This window comes from Leptopilina heterotoma, unplaced genomic scaffold, assembly GCF_015476425.1.
Source record: "Leptopilina heterotoma isolate Lh14 unplaced genomic scaffold, ASM1547642v1 Lhet_260, whole genome shotgun sequence".
Taxonomy (NCBI): domain Eukaryota; kingdom Metazoa; phylum Arthropoda; class Insecta; order Hymenoptera; family Figitidae; genus Leptopilina; species Leptopilina heterotoma.
The window spans coordinates 258,833-277,586 of record NW_025110970.1 but is presented as its reverse complement, the minus strand read 5'-3'; the positions used below and the strand labels follow the sequence as shown (position 1 = coordinate 277,586).

The 18,754-nt window shown below is 29.4% G+C and overlaps 1 protein-coding gene across 7 annotated transcripts in view; it reads left to right on the top strand.

Annotated features, from left to right (window-relative positions):
* The window catches only part of LOC122503420 (RNA binding protein fox-1 homolog 2), a 411,323-nt gene that overhangs the window by 308,291 nt on the left and 84,278 nt on the right, over positions 1–18,754 (top strand). The window lies entirely within an intron of this gene.

The window sequence follows — 18,754 nt, the reverse complement described above, 5'->3', positions numbered from 1 at the left end:
CAAGGAGACAAAGGCAGCCATTTCTTTACGGTGATTTTTGTGACACTCGTTTCAGTCTCGTGGTGCCCTCGACCTTCACTCGTGTCACAAAAATCATCGTAAAGAAATTGGGCTGCCTTTGTTTCCGTGTTACTTACGATACTCTTTATTCCAAATGCATAAAAGAGTCGATTTCAGATAGCAGACGACAGGAAGTAAAAGTCATTCAATTGTTCAACAACTGTTTTTTTTGTCCTAGGAAAAAATTGAACGTCATTTTCATACGGTCGAACAAATGAATTACATTACGTCCTGTCGTCAGCTGTTTAAAAGCGCCATTTTTGTGCATGTGGGATGAAAAGTTATATAAAGAATAATTAATAATGAAATATTACGTGCTGCTTGGGTAAACATTTTTTTAATTTTTTCAATTTATTAAAAAAATTATAAACCAAATTGTTTACTGCGCGGAGAATCACTCATGTATGTATATAATAAATTATGTTCATATTTTAATATAAACATAATTTTTTTAAGAATCTTAAGCAAAAAAAACCATATTGGAGAAAAATTGACGACAGTCAGAATGGAAATGGCGTATCCGAGGACACAAGTCCGATGTGTTTTCTCTGATCTAAAAAGACATTTGGACTACTATTACTGAAAAGAAATATGGGTAGTTCTACAAACGAAGGACGAAAATAAAAAAAATTTTGGAACAATATTTTTTTTACGTTCAGGTTTTAAAAAGTAGGTTAAATTCAAGTTAAAAGTATTATCAAAGTTACCCAAAAGTGGCCAGTCAAAAAAATAAAAATTGTAAATTTTACATTTTAAGCACATGTGTATTCTGTCAGAAAGTGCCAGGAAACTGAGAATTTGGTCATTATTCGTCTAAAAAATTTAAAAATAATGCTTAATAACAAAATAAAGCATACTGGTCAACAGGGAATAAGGTTCTTCGACACCTCGAGCAACAAAAGTATAAAAACATAAAATATTTTTTTTAAAAATACGTGCCAGGAAACTGAGAATTTGTCTGACCAAATGGCCATTTCGGTCACAAAGTACACAATTTTAGTTAATTGAACTGCAAGTTAAATAAGATGCAAGCGATATCATATTTAGTTAACCTTTACTAAGCACTGTGAAAAATGGTGAATTAATCGGAATAAAAATTCTTAATATTTTTAACGTTTTTTATGATGCCAGGAAACTGAGAATTAATTCGATGGACAAAATTCAAGATAATATTTTTTAAATAAAATATCAAGTAATGTAACAATTATTTTAATCTTTGTAAAGTACAACTATTTGAAATTATTATCCAAGTGAAAAATTGTATTTAATCGCTTAAAAATAATATTTATATAATTTATTAACTTTTATTTTCACATTGGGGCATGCCAGGAAACTGAGAATTTAGCACTTGAATGCTTATTTTTTGAAACCGGGTAACGTTTTGTGGCATAATAGTAATCATTAAGCACTACAGTTCCCATTGAAAATAATTTTATTTTTTCTAAAATTAATGTATAAAACAACCTTGGACATCATATATTCCCTCGTTTGTAGAACTACCTATATAAGCAAAGAGTGTTTAGAGGAGAATCTAATTTCTTATAAAGTCCTTAACTAGTTTCAGAATTTTCCAGATTAAAGTTCATCAAGAAATGCACTGAAGTTTCACTTATTTCAACCAGGTCCACATAAATCGCACTTAATTTAACTCTGAGACGTAATATTCGAGTTGATTTTATTGGTGGATTCTTTAACATTAACCAATGGGAATGCACGAAAACCTTTTAAGTCTAAATAAGTGAAGCTCCAGTGTAATTCAAGTTTGCGTCACTTTTAACAAACATTCACAATTTGTTTTGCAATCAACGAGATTTTTAGAGGAAAAGAAGGCCTCGCAAACGTGGAGAATTCGGAAATTTTAGTCCAATGTGGTTTAGACATCGAATTGCAATCGTCGTTTGTTTATCTCCAAAATGAATAGGTTCAATCAAAATTTAAATTGTACTTTGAGTTTATGTCAATATTAATAACTATCTCTTAACATAAATTATTGGTTTTTGCATCGATGGTTAACACTTCGGTTGTCGGTTATTTAATTTTTCAAGTCTTATATTACTATTGAAACATAAAAAAGAATATTTAATGATAAAAATTAAATGGGTCATGATAACTAGGTAATAATATAAAAATAATATAAAATAACTCAAAGACCGCATTTTCTTTCAATTTTGATGGTATTGAGCCTATTTTTGTGATTGACAAATAATAATAAATAAAAGTATAAAGTAAAAGTATAGATAAGGCTTTAAGAAACATAAAGAGATGTGCTTTGATTCTTGTAATGTAGTGCATTGTTCCAAAATTTCCATGGTACGTGCATGAAAAATTATTTAAACGAATAATTATCCATTCTTCGTTCTCATATTACTATTATTATTATTCTATAATACTGGTCAAAATCCAGATAAAGTATAACCGTCATACTCGCTTTAGTTATGATCTCAATAATCAATATATAAAGATGAATACCAATTTAGAAACTCTAAGATTAAGAATTATATTTTCAATACTTTCATAAATTAAAATAATTTCTTCTTAAATCCTCCTTTTTTGAAAAATTTCAACGTTTTGAATTTCTTTATTATCATAAGGTTTCGTTGTAGATTTTCATATAAGTAATCCGAATTGCTTTAATAATGCCTTAGTTAATATTTAGGAATGCAATTAATAAACAATGATCAATCATTACATTAATCTGGAATAATAAATTTAGGAAGTAATTTTAATTATTTGAAATGGATGGAATTTTCGTTGGTTTGAAAGATTTCAGTCTGAGATAACCATGATGCGTTAAAAACGATTTGAAAGGCATTTTTTGTGACACGTTTTGCATGAACACTTTTAATTTTTTCACAAGCATTCTATGTCCACACAACCTGACGTTGCATTCAAATTGTAATCTCACTTATGGGTTATTTAAAAATAATAGGAAATTATTTTTATTACTTGAAATCTGACAAGCATAGTTTCAGTTAGTTAGAATTTAAATTGTCATGGAAGATATATAATAATCATGTTCCACTAAAATTTTATTGGAAAAATTATGATTTAAAGCGAGGATGTATATGTATCATTGCACTCCCTCTCTCTTCTTCTTCTTTTTCTCCTTTTTTTCTCTCCTTTTTGTAGGTAGTGAGTAATCGAGAAAAAAAGGCCACTATCAAATGCACATAAATGTGACATAAGCACCCTACATGTGCTTTGCTGCACACTTTGTACTCTCAAAGACATGAAAATGTGACGAGAGAGAGAGAGAGAGAGAGAGAGAGAGAGAGAGAGCAAATTTGAAGATAAACAAACGGTGAAAAGAGAAGAGAAATACCAGAAGCTCTCTCAATTCCCAAAGAATGACATTTCTCGGAAACAATAGAGACCTAAGGACTTGAAGATGAATCAAGAATGATTTTTCAACTCATGTGGGTGACGTCAAATTTAATGCTTATAAGTGCAGACAGTAATTCATCATGTTAGCCTATTTCTCTTCATTCAAAGGGAAATTAATTATTAGTGAAAAATTGTCTACTAATTCAAATTCATTAACTTTAAGTAGAATATAATAGTAGAATTTATTGGTTGAAAAGTTTGTAAAGCTTACTAAAGCTTAAAATTTTAAAAATGACTAAAATTAGGAGAAATTTTTGCTAATTCGAATCAGTGGAGGACTTTTCTTTAAATCATATTTAGAGTTATATGAGGACCCGAATCAAAGAATTCGTCCGACGCGTGGTCTACTTTTTCGATCCAGATCCTCATTTTATATACGTACTTATGTCCCAGAAAAGAAGTATTTAAACGAACTTTATAAATCAAACGTAAGTAAATGAACAGTAATGTGATGATAATAATTTCCTTTGGTGTTATATTGTTGATTTATTAATTTGCTTTATAGTCGAACCTGGTTGAGTAAGATATAATCATGTGATCTTAAGCACTTTTTTCTTGAATAAATTTTACTCAGAGGACTATTTTATTTCAAAAGTTTTGAATACAAAATAACTTTCTGAGAAATATATTCTTAACAGTGGAAGTTTCCTTTTCTTATTATCTTCTTACCTATGTTTAAATGTAATGAGAATGTAAATATAAGTATTTCTGATCGATTTTAATGAGACTATTAAGTCTTCAATGCTCTTCATATTTTATTATGCAAAATTTGTCGGTAGTCATCGAATTCTTTAATTACTGACAAATTTTGCAATTTTTTATAACCTAAATGTTAATCTCATAAAACACCACAAAACTGTAGCAATATTGACATTTCCTCAACGTTTCAAGTATTGAGAAAATGTTGTCAATATTCCTGAAAGTTTCGGTGCTGCGTAAAATGATAAATAATGTTTCACTAGAAAGGAAAAGAAATTAAAAACAAATGAGTTTTAAAGTATTTACAACTGAAACGCGTTTTTTCTTAAATTTAACCAATTTTGAGATTTAAAAAATAAATAGGCCAATTTTAGGTGTGCAAAAACCAGTTTCCTTATTTGAAATGAAGTCAATATTTGGATAAAATGGATAGTAGTTTCAATAAAAATCGGGCTTAAAAAAAGACAAATTTTTGAGAATGTATTTATTATTTTAAAAAAGTCGTTTTTTTGTCAATTCACTTAATTACAACTAGCAATTGTTTTATTAAGATGAGATTTTCATAATACAAGTAATAATAGTTGATGAAAAATGTGATTTATGAAAGTCATTTATTAGAGCAACGCATCAATTATCACTTGAAGTAACTATTGTTATTAATACTTTCATTTAATTTATGTTAAACAGGTGAAATATTGTAAAATAATGTAGAACATACTGGATTCGGTGAAATTTCGAGTAACCAGAATGAATAGATTATTAGGAAGAAAGTCAATCTTCATTGACAAAATGAATTTTTATTGTTTGCATTAACATTTTTAAAGTGATTTTTAACTAATTGTTTAGTTATTTGTTATTTATTGATTAAATTTATCTATTAAATAATTTTTTATAAACGTACATGATGACTATTTCGCCTAGTAGCTAGTCTAGGGCTATCTATACAGTGGTATAAAGCATGAGGTATTTTTCGTATATAATAATTCGTATGATTTATTTATTATTGTAATTGAATTATTAACTTTATTGCCATCCATCTTACATCTCCTTTAGAATTCCTTTTGTAATCTCTCAACCCTAAACATAAAAAAGAAAGAATCCTTTTCTCTCTTTCCTTTCCATCTTCTCCATTAAAGTTTTTTTCCTTTATAAATTAATATCCGATTGGCATTTTTATTGACTGCAACTACTGTTAATATTGGATCACGCCATTATTGAATTGACTTGAGATTGATTGAACACTTGTTACTATTTACTTATTTTCGTTTCTCATACATATTATATATATATTATATATATATATTTTTTACTATTATACATATAATAATCACGGTAATGCGCCACATTCACTGGTTGATGACTGTCTCGTTGACAAAGGCCCGTACCTTGCCTGTGGTTGTGCTTGGTTGTGGTTGGAGCGGTTTTGGGAGAGAATTTTTTAATTGCTTTTTTAATATTATTACCTTTTTTAATTTGCACGTCTCATGTCGTGGCCTTGGCTTGCCTTCATATGAGATTCACTTGTGAATATGTATATGTATATGTATATATATATATATATATATATATATATATATATATATATATATATATACTCGATTAGTGTTATTTTGTTATTTTTTAACGGTGATCAAAGTCCAACGTGGAATTAACTGGAAAGCTCAACAATTTTCATAGATTTTCTGTGCCCGGTGCACGCTTTGCATTTCTTAAGTCTCGCACTCTCACTAAAAGAAGCACTTTACCTTTCTTGATCTGTCTTAGTAACTGTAGAAAATTGCAGACAGCTTACGAAAGGCTTCTTTTCTTATTGTTTATTTCTACTTTTTAATAATCTAGAAGTCACTACTCTATTTTCAGTAAATTTCAATTTTATTTTTTCAAATTAATCATTTTTTAACATTTCTTTCAATAGTTTTTTAGTTTAATGTTTTTAATGTTAGAGCATGTTGACGGTTTATAGAGAGCGCCAGTGAGCCACGACGGACTCATATAATTTGTAATTATTTTGGAAATGTTACTTTTCATTGATTAATGTTTAATGATCGTGGCACGGTGTGTTAGTTGACGAGTGAAATAGCCGGGCGAGGTTGCTGCATGCTCAAAGTGCCGCCTTGTATTAGTGGTAACTAATTAATTCATCGCCCCCCCCCCCTTGAACGTCGGCACGTCGCTCGCACTTTTCCTCGATTGAGAAAACGAACATGGAGAACTATAAACAAAATAATATTCTTCACACATTGTATTACTAGTGCTTGTAAGGGTACATAGAGACGAGTAACATTTATTTGTCGGCTTACTAACAAAATTCGACTTGCAAAAATTCAATCACGTTAAGCTTGTCCGTTTCACGGAGCCTCCCCTTTCGCGCAAAAACCAGTTTTCATTATGCCCGACAAAAAAAGGAATTTTTACTTTGAGTAACTTTACTTTTTTGAAAAAAAATAAAAGGAAAACTGGATTTGATGGAAAGGGATGGTTTGTAAGTGTCAAATTGAGCATGAAAATCCTTAGGATTTAGAATATTAATAACTCTTGTGTACGTTGATGATTATTAGCATTTACGATAATCATCGAGAATTGAAAAGCATCGTCTCAAGTCCAACTCTGACTTGAATACATCTGATTCCAAGGGATTTCATCAAGGAAAATGTGAGTGTCGTTCTCGTCGAAATATTTAAGACCTTTTTATTGTCTAAACATCGAAACACTAAATTCACCATTATTGATCTAGCTTCACATTTTCGTCTCGTGTGTTAATTAGTTACCGCTGAGCGTGCAAGCACCGCCAAAACAAAAAATAATAATCACAATTTACTTTTTTGCTGTATATTTTAGGGACCTATCCTCCTTTTTAAGCAGCAGTGTCGTTTATATTAAACAAAAATATAAGTACATACTAATTCCGATATTGAAACCATAAAATACTTTTAATTTTACATATGAAACCTAGTTAAACAGCACTGAAAATTGAAATAGTTATATCTTGTGCACACTGGTTTTAATAATCTCTTTATTTCACAGAGTGCGGCTTTGAATCTGCACAATTATTTTATTTGATCAGAGTAATTTTTGTATATAATGTATGCTTTATTTAGAGACATGTTTCAATTTTATAATACTGCAAGATTGTGTTCATAATTCTCAAGCAGCACGAAATTTTACCTGAATATCACAGTAACATTTGGCACATTACAATAAAATAAAATTGAACGGCTGCGAAGAAGAACTCGCTGAGCGCGCTGTCGATAGAGATACTGCTACCTGACTGGTATTATTCCTTGCAACCACCCTTGAAAGATTTTTCGAAAAGCACTGTTTGGGTGGAAAAGCGAATTTTTCCAAGTGGATTTCACGAAATAGTACGCGAGAAATTCAGAGTTTCATTCCCCAGTAGTAGCCAATATTTACTTCCTTCTTTATCCGTTAAGAGCTTCAGGGAATTTTAAGCTAAGTTACAAGTGTCCACCTTTACAGTTAACTTACAGCTTCGAATGAAACATTGTTCTTACCTTACTGTAAGCTTTATGAAAGCTTTATGAAAACTTAAACATTTATTAATTTTTGTTAATAATGTTCTAAGCTTTCACGAAGCTTATACAAAACTCACAGTAAGGTCCTGCTAAAATCACACTTCAAGATTAACATAACTCTACGATAACTATATTATGACGGACATTTGAAACTATAACCTTCAGATAACCTTAAGATTGCTTCAAGTCTACAATGTAGGCACACTTGTTCAAGACGCGTTTAAAAAATGTCTTTTTGCTGATATCTTTTTGACTTTCGCAAAAGGCATCTTTAAAACGTCGTAGAAATTTTTTGTCTTGGCCATTGGATGTTTTTAAGATGTCTAAAAGACGTCTTATTTATTTCAGACTTTAAAAATAGAAAAATATTCATAATTTTCTTAGTTCAAGGTAGACTTAGAAACTAGGAAAGATAAAAGTTATCAGAACGTTCTTAAGTTAAATTCATTTTATTGTCAAGTGAGTTTGTAAACTTTGAAGAGGTTCTTAACCACTGAAAAAAATGCTGGTTGGAATAACCTGAATTATGGTTATTTTAACTAGAATAACATGTTAAATACTCCCTTACTATTTATTCTGGTTAATTATAACAGGAATTCTGGTTATTTTAACTATAGAATATAGTGTAAAATATACCCTAACCAGAACTTCTTTTTGAGTATCTGTTTTGTACGGCTGAGGTACTTAAAGTATCTTCAGCCTATTTCCAAGCCTAAGGTATCTGGATTCGAACCCAGCTTCGCAGAAATTTTTTTCATTATTTCTGTATATGTGACGCTCCAGGGTTAAAGAGAATTTAGAAGATAGATTATTATTATTATTATAATATTATTAATTTAGAAGATAGATATCTTCTAAATATCTAATGTTATCTGGAAAATGGATGGAAGATGAAACTAAAAATGTAAAGAAAAGATGTCTTAAAGACGTCCTTCTTTCCCTTTTAGATGTCTTTTGTAAGAGACATAGAATGTTTTAAAGAGGTCTTTTAGTTGTTTTTATAATGTACGGAGAGTAAGTAAGTAGATTTTAATAAAACTCAGGAATATAAAATGAAATGTTGTTACCAAATATGAAGTCTAAAAATTCACTACTTTTTGAGATAGCAAAATTTTTAAATTGTCGTGTCTCTTCATCGTCATCTTTATAAAAATTCGAAGTTTTCTTTTAAATTTAAAATGAAAAACGAAAAAATGGTTACTTATAATTTTATAGGGGAGAGGTACGCACGTTGAGACGGGTTCTGTTTTTCAGTTATAATTTTTAAAAAACAAAATTTAGCGAAAAATTCGAAATGCTTTCTTAAAAGTATTGTCCAGGGCTACAACATTGCCAAAGAAAGTTATTTTTTTGGACAAAATTGAAAAATTTATAGCTGATTTTTTAAACATGTTATTTTTGACCAAAAAAAAGTGGTACGCACGTTGAGACGGGCAGTCTACTTTTCGCCGCCAACTCGCTCCCGTATACCTGCTCGGCGTCGAAATTTCGCTCCCGGGCCCTTCCCCCACTCTACCTACTTTCCGGGCACCGTCAGTCAGACATACATGGTATGAACTACTTCTCCCCCCACAAAGATGCAGTCAAATTTTCTACTCTCCCCTCCCCTAGTATTCAGTTCTTTACATAAATTCGATTATTTTCAAATAAGAAAATTCTACACAGGATTTCTATTATATTATTTTTAATACAATTTTAGACAATCAATCATTCTTTTTAATAAGAATTACACTTTTGAATAATTTTACTTAAAGGGTTATACCTGTTTTAAGGCTTAAAAAAGTGTTTTTCAAAATTTTTTTATGAGTAAACGGTGCTAAGTTTCTTGTAGACGTCCGCGGCGAGCAGCAGAAGTGCTACATTTTTTTTGAATTCCTTAAAAAAATGTTATTTTTGAATATAATTGAAATTAGGACAAGAATTTTTTTGACATTTATGAAAATAATTGAACTTTGGAGAAAAATTTTGTTATTTATAAAGATAATTGCGATTTTTACGAGAATTCTCCTTCGAAATCTGAGAATAAAATGACAGGGGAAGGGCGTCAATGAAATTTGACTGCATCTTTGTGGGGGGGAGAAGTAGTTCATACCATGTATGTCTGACTGACGGTGCCCAGAAAGTAGGTAGAGTGGGGGAAGGGCCCGGGAGCGAGATTTCGACGCCGAGCAGGTATACGGGAGCGAGTTGGCGGCGAAAAGTAAATCGCCCAAAATCAATTTTAATGACAGTACTATTTTCACACCGTGAGCGTTTTAACCTGCGTACCACAGTTTGTCTCATAACGTGCAGACCTTGCCGTTATTTTTTTAAAGCTTTGAAATTATTTTTGTAGATGTTAACGTATGTCTAAATTTTCGTCGGAACTTTAAAGTAGAACCAAAATTGATATGTAAATGTTATCCGCAATTTTTTCTGCCACTAAAAAATACAGTAAATGCACTAAACAAAAATTCTGAAAAACACTTTTTTTAACTAAAAAATTGGTTCACTCTAGTTCTACCGAAAAAAACAGGAGTTATTGCGCTTTTTTTGAATAAAAAGTTTGGTATTAATGATACGACAAAATGCCAATAAAATTTTTGGTATTATCAGTTACACAGGTTATAATATCTTAGTGTCTCAACGTGCGTACCTCTCCCCTACAATTTTTTCAATTAACAAAACTATTTAAATAGTTTTACCTAACTGTTGCTGTTTGAGGCACAAAATAAAATGTTGGAAATCTTGGAATTTCTTCATGGTGAATAAAGTTCAGGCTTCGCACTCTTCTACTAAAAGCTACTATTTGCTACTTTTTTGATATGAGGCTATTTTTTGGCTACTTTTTTGAGCCTAATGCTACTAAAAGCTACTTTTCTGAACAAATAGTCAAATTTAGATTTTTAGTTTTCACATTTCCATTTAACAACAGTGTTAAAATCTAAAATCGTTAATGAAAAACGACAGTCAATAAGATATTAGGAAATAATTTTACCGACATTTACTCTATCAATAGTGACTGATTATAAATTGTGTTTAGATTTTCTTTAAAATGATAACCTTTAAATTTCCTGTTTTTCCCGGCTTTGTCCTAATTTTTCCCGGTTTTATTTTCTCATCAAATTTAAATTTATTTGATTTCGAACATAAATAAATCTACAAATGGTTTCCAAAATTTGTATTAGATTTTTTATGAATATTTGCCAATAATGTTTTCTTTTAATAATTTTAATTAAAAATTTGAAAAATAATTGAATTAAACAAAGAATTTTTTCAATTTTTCAAAAAAAAAAATCTTGTCTGTTCATAATTATAATTAAAAATTTGATTAATTCAATTTCATTAAAATTTTTGAAAATAATTTAATTGTAAAGAACAATTTAATTATTTATAATAAAGATAATTGAAATTTCGAGGAGAATTTCAAAAAATTTTTAAACATAATTGAATTTTTGCGGAGAATTTTATTACTTTTGAAAATAATTGAATTGTTTTTTTCGAATTTTATGGAAATTTATGAAAATAATTGAATTCTTGTGAAGAATATTTTCCAAAAATAATATTCAAAAGAATTTAGTAAATCTGAAAACTTTTGCTATTTATGAAAATAATTGAAATAATTGAATTCTTTTGACAAATTTTAATCAAATTTTTAAAAATAATTGCATTTTTCGACGAATTTGATTAAAATTGTATTAAACATAATTCTATTTCTACAATGAGTTTTATTATTTATGAAAGTAATTGAATTATTGCGAGGATTTTATAAAAAAGTTTCAAATTATTGATTTAAAAAAAAATCTAGATAAACTCTATTTTTAATAATTCAATTCCTATGAAATTTTCATTCTTTTAGAAAATAATTGAATATTTGTGTAGAATTTTGTCAAAATTGTTTTTAAGTAATTGAATTCTTGTGGTTAATATAAATGAATTCTTGTTATTTATAGAAATAATTGAACTTATATTGCGAATAAATTTTTAAAAATAAAATTATAGGGTCAAACCATTTTATTTCGCCTAATGTATTTTTGACCTTCATAAAAAATTTCAATACTTCGGGAAAATATTCTTACATGTTTTGGGATTACGAAATGCACAATGATTTGTAAAAAATAATTTCATTTCATATAAAAAAAGATATTATAAATTGAGAGTACATGAAAAAAGGTTACATTGACAGGCATTACAAAATATTTAAAAAAGGAGTAATCTCTTTAAGAAATATAAAAAAAGCGATTGCTATTTATTTTTAAAGACTTAATTTGTGATTTGAACTTGATAAAAGTATCAAATGATTTATAATAAACTGTAAAATATGTTATTTAAGTTTCTGTATGAAATGTCAAAAATCGATCATATTTAACAATTTTTTTTGCCAAAGTAATTTAATTTTCGTAAATCAGAATTATTTAAATAATAAGTATTTTAAATACACTTTATTATTATTTAAATACTTTTTTGATTATCAACTGAGAAATATAAAAAAATTTACCTTAAAAATGAACCATTCTTCATTTTATCGGGATTTTGAATGTTTGTAACTTCGTTGGAGAAAACCCGATTTATGCCAAATTTTTGGAGCATGTTGATTGAAACAATATCTTCCTGCTACTAAAATTTCGCGATGGGTTTTGCACAAGTTTTCAAAAAAAATTGATTTAAAAAAAGTATTTATTTTGAAGGTTAATGACAAGTATTATAGCTGACTTGAAGTTGGTTTGTTTTAAACTGACTTTAAAAAAATCGTTTTATTTTGAATTTGACTTTTATTGCAAGTAGCAAACCAACTTCAAGTCAGCTATAATACTTGTCATTAACCTTCAAAATAAACACTTTTTTTAAATCAATTTTTTTTGAAAACTTGTGCAAAACCCATCGCGAAATTTTAGTAGCAGGAAGATATTGTTTCAATCAACATGCTCCAAAAATTTGGCATAAATCGGGTTTTCTCCAACGAAGTTACAAACATTCAAAATCCCGATAAAATGAAGAATGGTTCATTTTTAAGGTAAATTTTTTTATATTTCTCAGTTGATAATCAAAAAAGTATTTAAATAATAATAAAGTGTATTTAAAATACTTATTATTTAAATAATTCTGATTTACGAAAATTAAATTACTTTGGCAAAAAAAATTGTTTAATTTGATCGATTTTTGACATTTCATACAGAAACTTAAATAACATATTTTACAGTTTATTATAAATTATTTGATACTTTTATCAAGTTTAAATCACAAATTAAGTCTTTAAAAATAAATAGCAATCGCTTTTTTTATATTTCTTAAAGAGATTACTCCTTTTTTAAATATTTTGTAATGCCTGTCAATGTAACCTTTTTTCATGTACTCTCAATATATAATATCTTTTTTTATATGAAATGAAATTATTTTTTACAAATCATTGTGCATTTCGCAATCCCAAAACATGTAAGAATATTTTCCCGAAGTATTGAAATTTTTTATGAAGGTCAAAAATACATTAGGCGAAATAAAATGGTTTGACCCTATAATTATACGGTGACTAACTTCCCTTGATTATTTTCGAATAATTTAAATAAAATTCTTTAAAAGAAGTAAATTATTTGTAATAGAATGTAAAGAAATTTAAATTACATTAAAAATTTTCAATTATTTGTTTATAAAATTTCAATTATCTTGAAATAACAGAATTAAAAAATCTTATCGACGGTTTAGAGTGCAAACCTGCTAACTCACAATTATAAAATTTTTCAGGAGAGTCAAAAAAGCTTTTCAAAAGAATTTTTAGGTTATATTCTTATAGAACAAAACTTTCAGTATATTTGTTTTATTAATAGAATAACACAATGCTACTTAATAATAATAAGTACTTCCTTTTGAAATATATTTTAATTGATATCTCTTACACTCAAAATATAGACACATTTCAATACAATACAATATATTATGAGGAGTTATAGCAGTGCAATTTGACAGGTGTGGAGTTAGCTGTTTTACTCACAACACTTTTTTAGCAATTTAGAGACATAATTTCGTTAAACTGTTTTACTTGGCTGATGTATCACCTCTTTATCTATCAAATACAAAAAGAATCTCAAATTTGATAAAAAGTGGAGTTAGCTGGTTTGCACTCTAAACCGTCGTTATTTTTCAAAATTTTCAAAAAAAACTTTGCAAAAATTCAATTTTATTAAAAAATTTGAAGTGTGTATCTTTTTTTAAATTAACTAATAACAATTTTAATTATTAATCTTCGCACTTAGAAACATGAATACATTAGAATGTGACTTCTTGTAAAATTTAATTATTTATCAATTATTAAATTAAAATACTTTGAAAATTCGATTTTTTAAAAAGTTTTTAATGAAATTCTTTCATTCTTTTTTTTTGTCACCGAGGCTACTATTTCCTACTTTTTTTCGTAATCGAGGCTACTATTTCCTACTTTTTTTTTGTCGTCGAGGCTACTTTTTCCTACTTTTTTAAAACTCATAATGGAGTGCGAAGCCTGAAAGTTTCTTTTCAAAAATTAGAAATTCAACACGCAAGTTTATTTTTGTTTTTAAACCATCTAATTTGGAGTTGTCGCTAAAAGTGATGAATTTAAAACAGAAAATTTCAAGTTTTTACAAAAATAAATAGGAGATATTACGATTTTCAACTATTTTCAAAATTTTGCTATCTCAAGAAGTAGCGAATACTTTGTCTTCATAGATATTTGGTAAAAATGATTCTTTCTGTACGTAGATTTGAAAAAGTTTGAAAAAAATTCTTGAGTTTTATTGAAATTCATTTACAGTAGAAACCCCATTATCCTGACTAAAAGTAGGCATCTGGGTTTTAAAAAAAAAATTAATAAGAAAATTGAAAGACGAAATTTGTCCAAAATATTTTCATTTTTATTAATTTTTTGCGGATTCCATTATCCGCAAAGAATGTGGATAATGGAAGTCCAAATAGTGGGGTTTGTTATTCATTACAATATTTTATTTAATTTTCACCATCTTTTGAGTGAAAAATGATTAATGTTTTTAGAAAAATAATATTTTTTAGAATGTAAGTCACAACTTACATTCTGAAAAGTAAACATTACATTTCTGAAAATTTTTATATCGACTATGCAGAAAGTAAAAACTTTCTGCATAGTCGATATAAAAATTTTCCTAGTTTCTCCCCTAAGTTTTAATCATACGTAAAGTTATACGACTGTCGAGAGAATTTTCCCTGTTCTGACATCTATCTTTCTTATTTTTGGTAAGACTGATACGAAAACTTTTTCTGTTGAGAGGAAGAGATGAAAATGAAAGGAGGCGTCTGGAGGTACGCAAAAGAGATAGTGTGAGTTGAAGTCGCGAGAAAGTAAGGAAGAGAGCAAACGACTCGTTTGCTAGAGGCATGAAGAGGGTGGACGAGAAAGGTGGATGCTGGCAGCATTTATTGATCGCTTTGAGCAACCCAGCCACCAGCAACCCTTCGAATCCTACGAACCCTTGTTATCCCATGCTTCCTTCGTTCTACAACCTTCAACCCTTTAGTTTCTTCTCAGATCTCTATTTCTTCCTATTAATAATAATGAAAGTAATAATAAATAATATAATAAATATATGCTTCAGTTTTCGTCCACTTTTTCTTCGTTTTCCTCATGCTTGTTTTCCTGCCCCTTTCTGCAATGGAATCTCCTTTCGGAATTCCACACTTGCAAGCTCGACCTCGATATGAGTTCACGGCACGTGTGAATACGTATTAAGGCCGCAACTATATTCCAAGCTCTCGATGACGCAAATTCCAATGAAATACGTTGCATTTACATAATCTCATATTCAACGTAAGGATGAATCAAATCAACTTATTTTTCCATAATACAAGATTATACAGTAGAACCTCGATAAGTCGAAGTTGAAGGGAAACGCTGAAAACTTCGAGTTATAGAGGTTTCTGCAAATATAATTATTAGAGGTGTGCAAAAAGCTCGAATAGCATGGTCGAGCTAGAGCCGGGCTCGAGTTTTAGTTACTCAAAAATATTTGAGTGCTCGAAAAATTCAAGTGCTCAAAATTATTTTAGGTTTAATACTGGACGTGTTGGATGGAATTTGGTTCAAGTTCGGATTGATCTGCTCAGCTCTGCTAGAAAAACGAAAAGCTTGAAATACTCGATCGAGCTTTTTGCACAACTCTAATAATTATATATAAAGATGTTTTCGCATGCTATAATTATATTTATACAAACTTTTGAACAGTAAAAGACACCGATTATTTTCTTTTTGAAGATAGAAATGTACACTAAACACGAAAAATAGCTTCTACAATCAATACAAGGACCTCTGTGATAACAATTATATTGTATTAGCTTTAAGATATAGAGATAGCAGAAAACAAAACCTTTGAGTTATAGAGGTTTAGAGTCGATTCCACTACTTTTTTAAACCGGAATTTAAGTCGGTGAACTCGGTCTAATTACGTTACTAAACCGAGTTTATCGACTTAAACTCCGGTTAAGAAGAGTTGTGGAACTGGCTCTAGAGCCATAAGTACTAATTCCGAGTTATAGAGGTTTAAATACAGTGGAACCTTAATAACTCGAAACTTGTTAAGTCAAAATTCTCAATTAGTCGAAAAAAGGCATTCCCCTCCTAGTGAACCCCTAAAAACTCGTTATCTCGAATAATAATTAGAGAAATTTATAACTCGAACAAAATATCATTCCCCTACGAGGTACTCATAGTGCTATTTGTACTCTATAACTCCAAGTTCGATACGCAGACTCTATAACTTCAAGTTTTGCAATATAATGACGTCACACTTTGAATTTTTCAAACTCATTATTGACAAACAATTTTCTGATTCCTTGATGCAAAACAAATAACAGATTTTTCTAATTGTATAATTAACTTTAATAAACTTAACTCGAATTTGTATTTCTCTATGACCCTATAACTCGAAAAATCTACTTAAAAATTATGCCTTTGTAAGTCGAAATTGAGGGCGAAAAATTCTTTGTATCTCGAGTTATCGAGGTTCCACTGTATATATAAAAGTTTTTCATGGGAAATTAAAATTGCTTCGAGTTACAGACGTTTTCGAGCTTCTAAGGAAGGGAGTGGACATTTTCTTCTATAGAGTTATTCGATACAATAATAATTCTTGAATAAGGTGTCAACATTTTTTTCAAATGTTTTTTACAAAAAATTCCTGTAAAAATTTTTGAATTTTTTTTGCAAAATAATGTAAAGCATCCTACTTTAAGCAAGTGTTAATTAGTCCGTGCTAAATATAATTTTCATAATTCCGTATCTTATTGAACAGTGTGTGAGTGTGGGGATGATCATTCTCTGGACGACGTCCAAATCTTACGAATGTCTCAAATGATCCAGATTCGCTAATCTTTAAAAAAATGCAAGATAGTTTAGTTAGAGAAAACATCTTATTTATCCCACGAATCAAGTGCTTGAAATTTACGAAGAGGACCCTTACAATTCTAAAATAAAAAGAACTCTGTTCCTGCTGTAGACCAAATCTGTTATGAAACTATAAAATGCTTTCCAAAATCTTGCTCAGATAAAATATATGATGTGACATATATAATATTTTTCTTTTCGAGGTTCTGAATTTCACTAGAGACTGTTTTTGCCCAAGTTTTATCGACGTTTGAGAGGACGTATTTGCTAAAGTTTTCCTTACAGTCGTATCAACAGCGACCCACATTTTGAAAAACCAATGTTAACAGGTCTTTCAAAGTGTATACCATAGTTTGGTCTTTTGAACTGCATTAGCTGAAGTCTTCCAACAGTAAGATCAATAGTTTTACCAAAAACAAATAAGAAGGTGAAAACTTTTGAGAAGTTTACTTTACATGACATACACTGAAAAAATGTATCTATTACTGCCATAATTATGGCTAATACTAACATATTGCACTGGTGGATACTTTCTTAAAAAAGACATGAAGTGGAAAGGTCGAATGAATCGAAAAGTATCGAAGTAAAGAATGGGCCTGGAATGGGCAATGAGAATGTAAAATCTTAATAGAAGGGTGTTTTTAAAATTGTTTGTACATGTGAAGGTGGCGCTGCAGTCGTATGTTATTTAAAAAGAGCGCGAATATATAAATTTTATTTTTGTTAAGAGAAAGTACTCATAATAAATCTTATTTTGCATTGTCAAAAAAAAACGTCAACATTTCAAATATAAATAAGCAAATTATTAACTGAAAAAATTTGAATATTATTATTAATGAAATAATGGACTTGGACAATGGACATATAAAAACTAGCACCTAGTATGTTGTATGGCTAGTATGGTAGTATGGTAGGCTAGCTAGGCTGCTAGTATGGTATACAATACAGTATTGCTATTGCTATTTAGGCGTACGAAGTGTGGTTTAGCCAGACGTATGCGAGAAACAGTATATGAAAAACACCAATACTGTATGTTTAGTTCAGACTAAAGAGCTAACCATACTCGAATGTCAAAATTAACAATATCATTTTTTCACTCTTGTTGGCATGTTTGGTCGGTCCAACTTTGGTTAGATGTGGTGAATGATAGGGCCATTTTATCATTATACAGTCAACTCTCGATAAGACAAAGGTCTCCTTCGAGTTTGTCTTATCGAGCGAGTTGACTGTATATTTCTCTTAAAATATTAAACTGATCTCGTGTGGAAATTGAATGCCATACTAAAAGTTGAGCATTGTTTGTGCTTTTAGCCAGGTCAGAAAGAATTATTTTATTGTAGATCAGTAAAAAGCGAAAACGTCAAATGAACGTTTTCAGTTGCCTTTTCACTCGAAATGTTAATATAAGCCAATTTTGAGCCCATCTAGCCCCCGACCAAAAATGAAATTCCGCCAGGGCTGTCTCGGGCTATTTGTGAATAAATCTAACTTCAATGGTTTTACCCAAACATCTAAGATTTTCTTTACAGGATAAATTCAACTATTTTAGTATTGATTTCCCACTTGGAAAGATTCCGCGAAAATACTCCCTGGAGATTCTTTCAGAGTTCCACTGGATTTTTGATGGAATTCTGACAGAATTTTGACTCGAATGGGATACTCTCCTGAAAATGTAGTACATGTGCAATTTGGTTTTTATTAAGTTTAGTAATAGAAG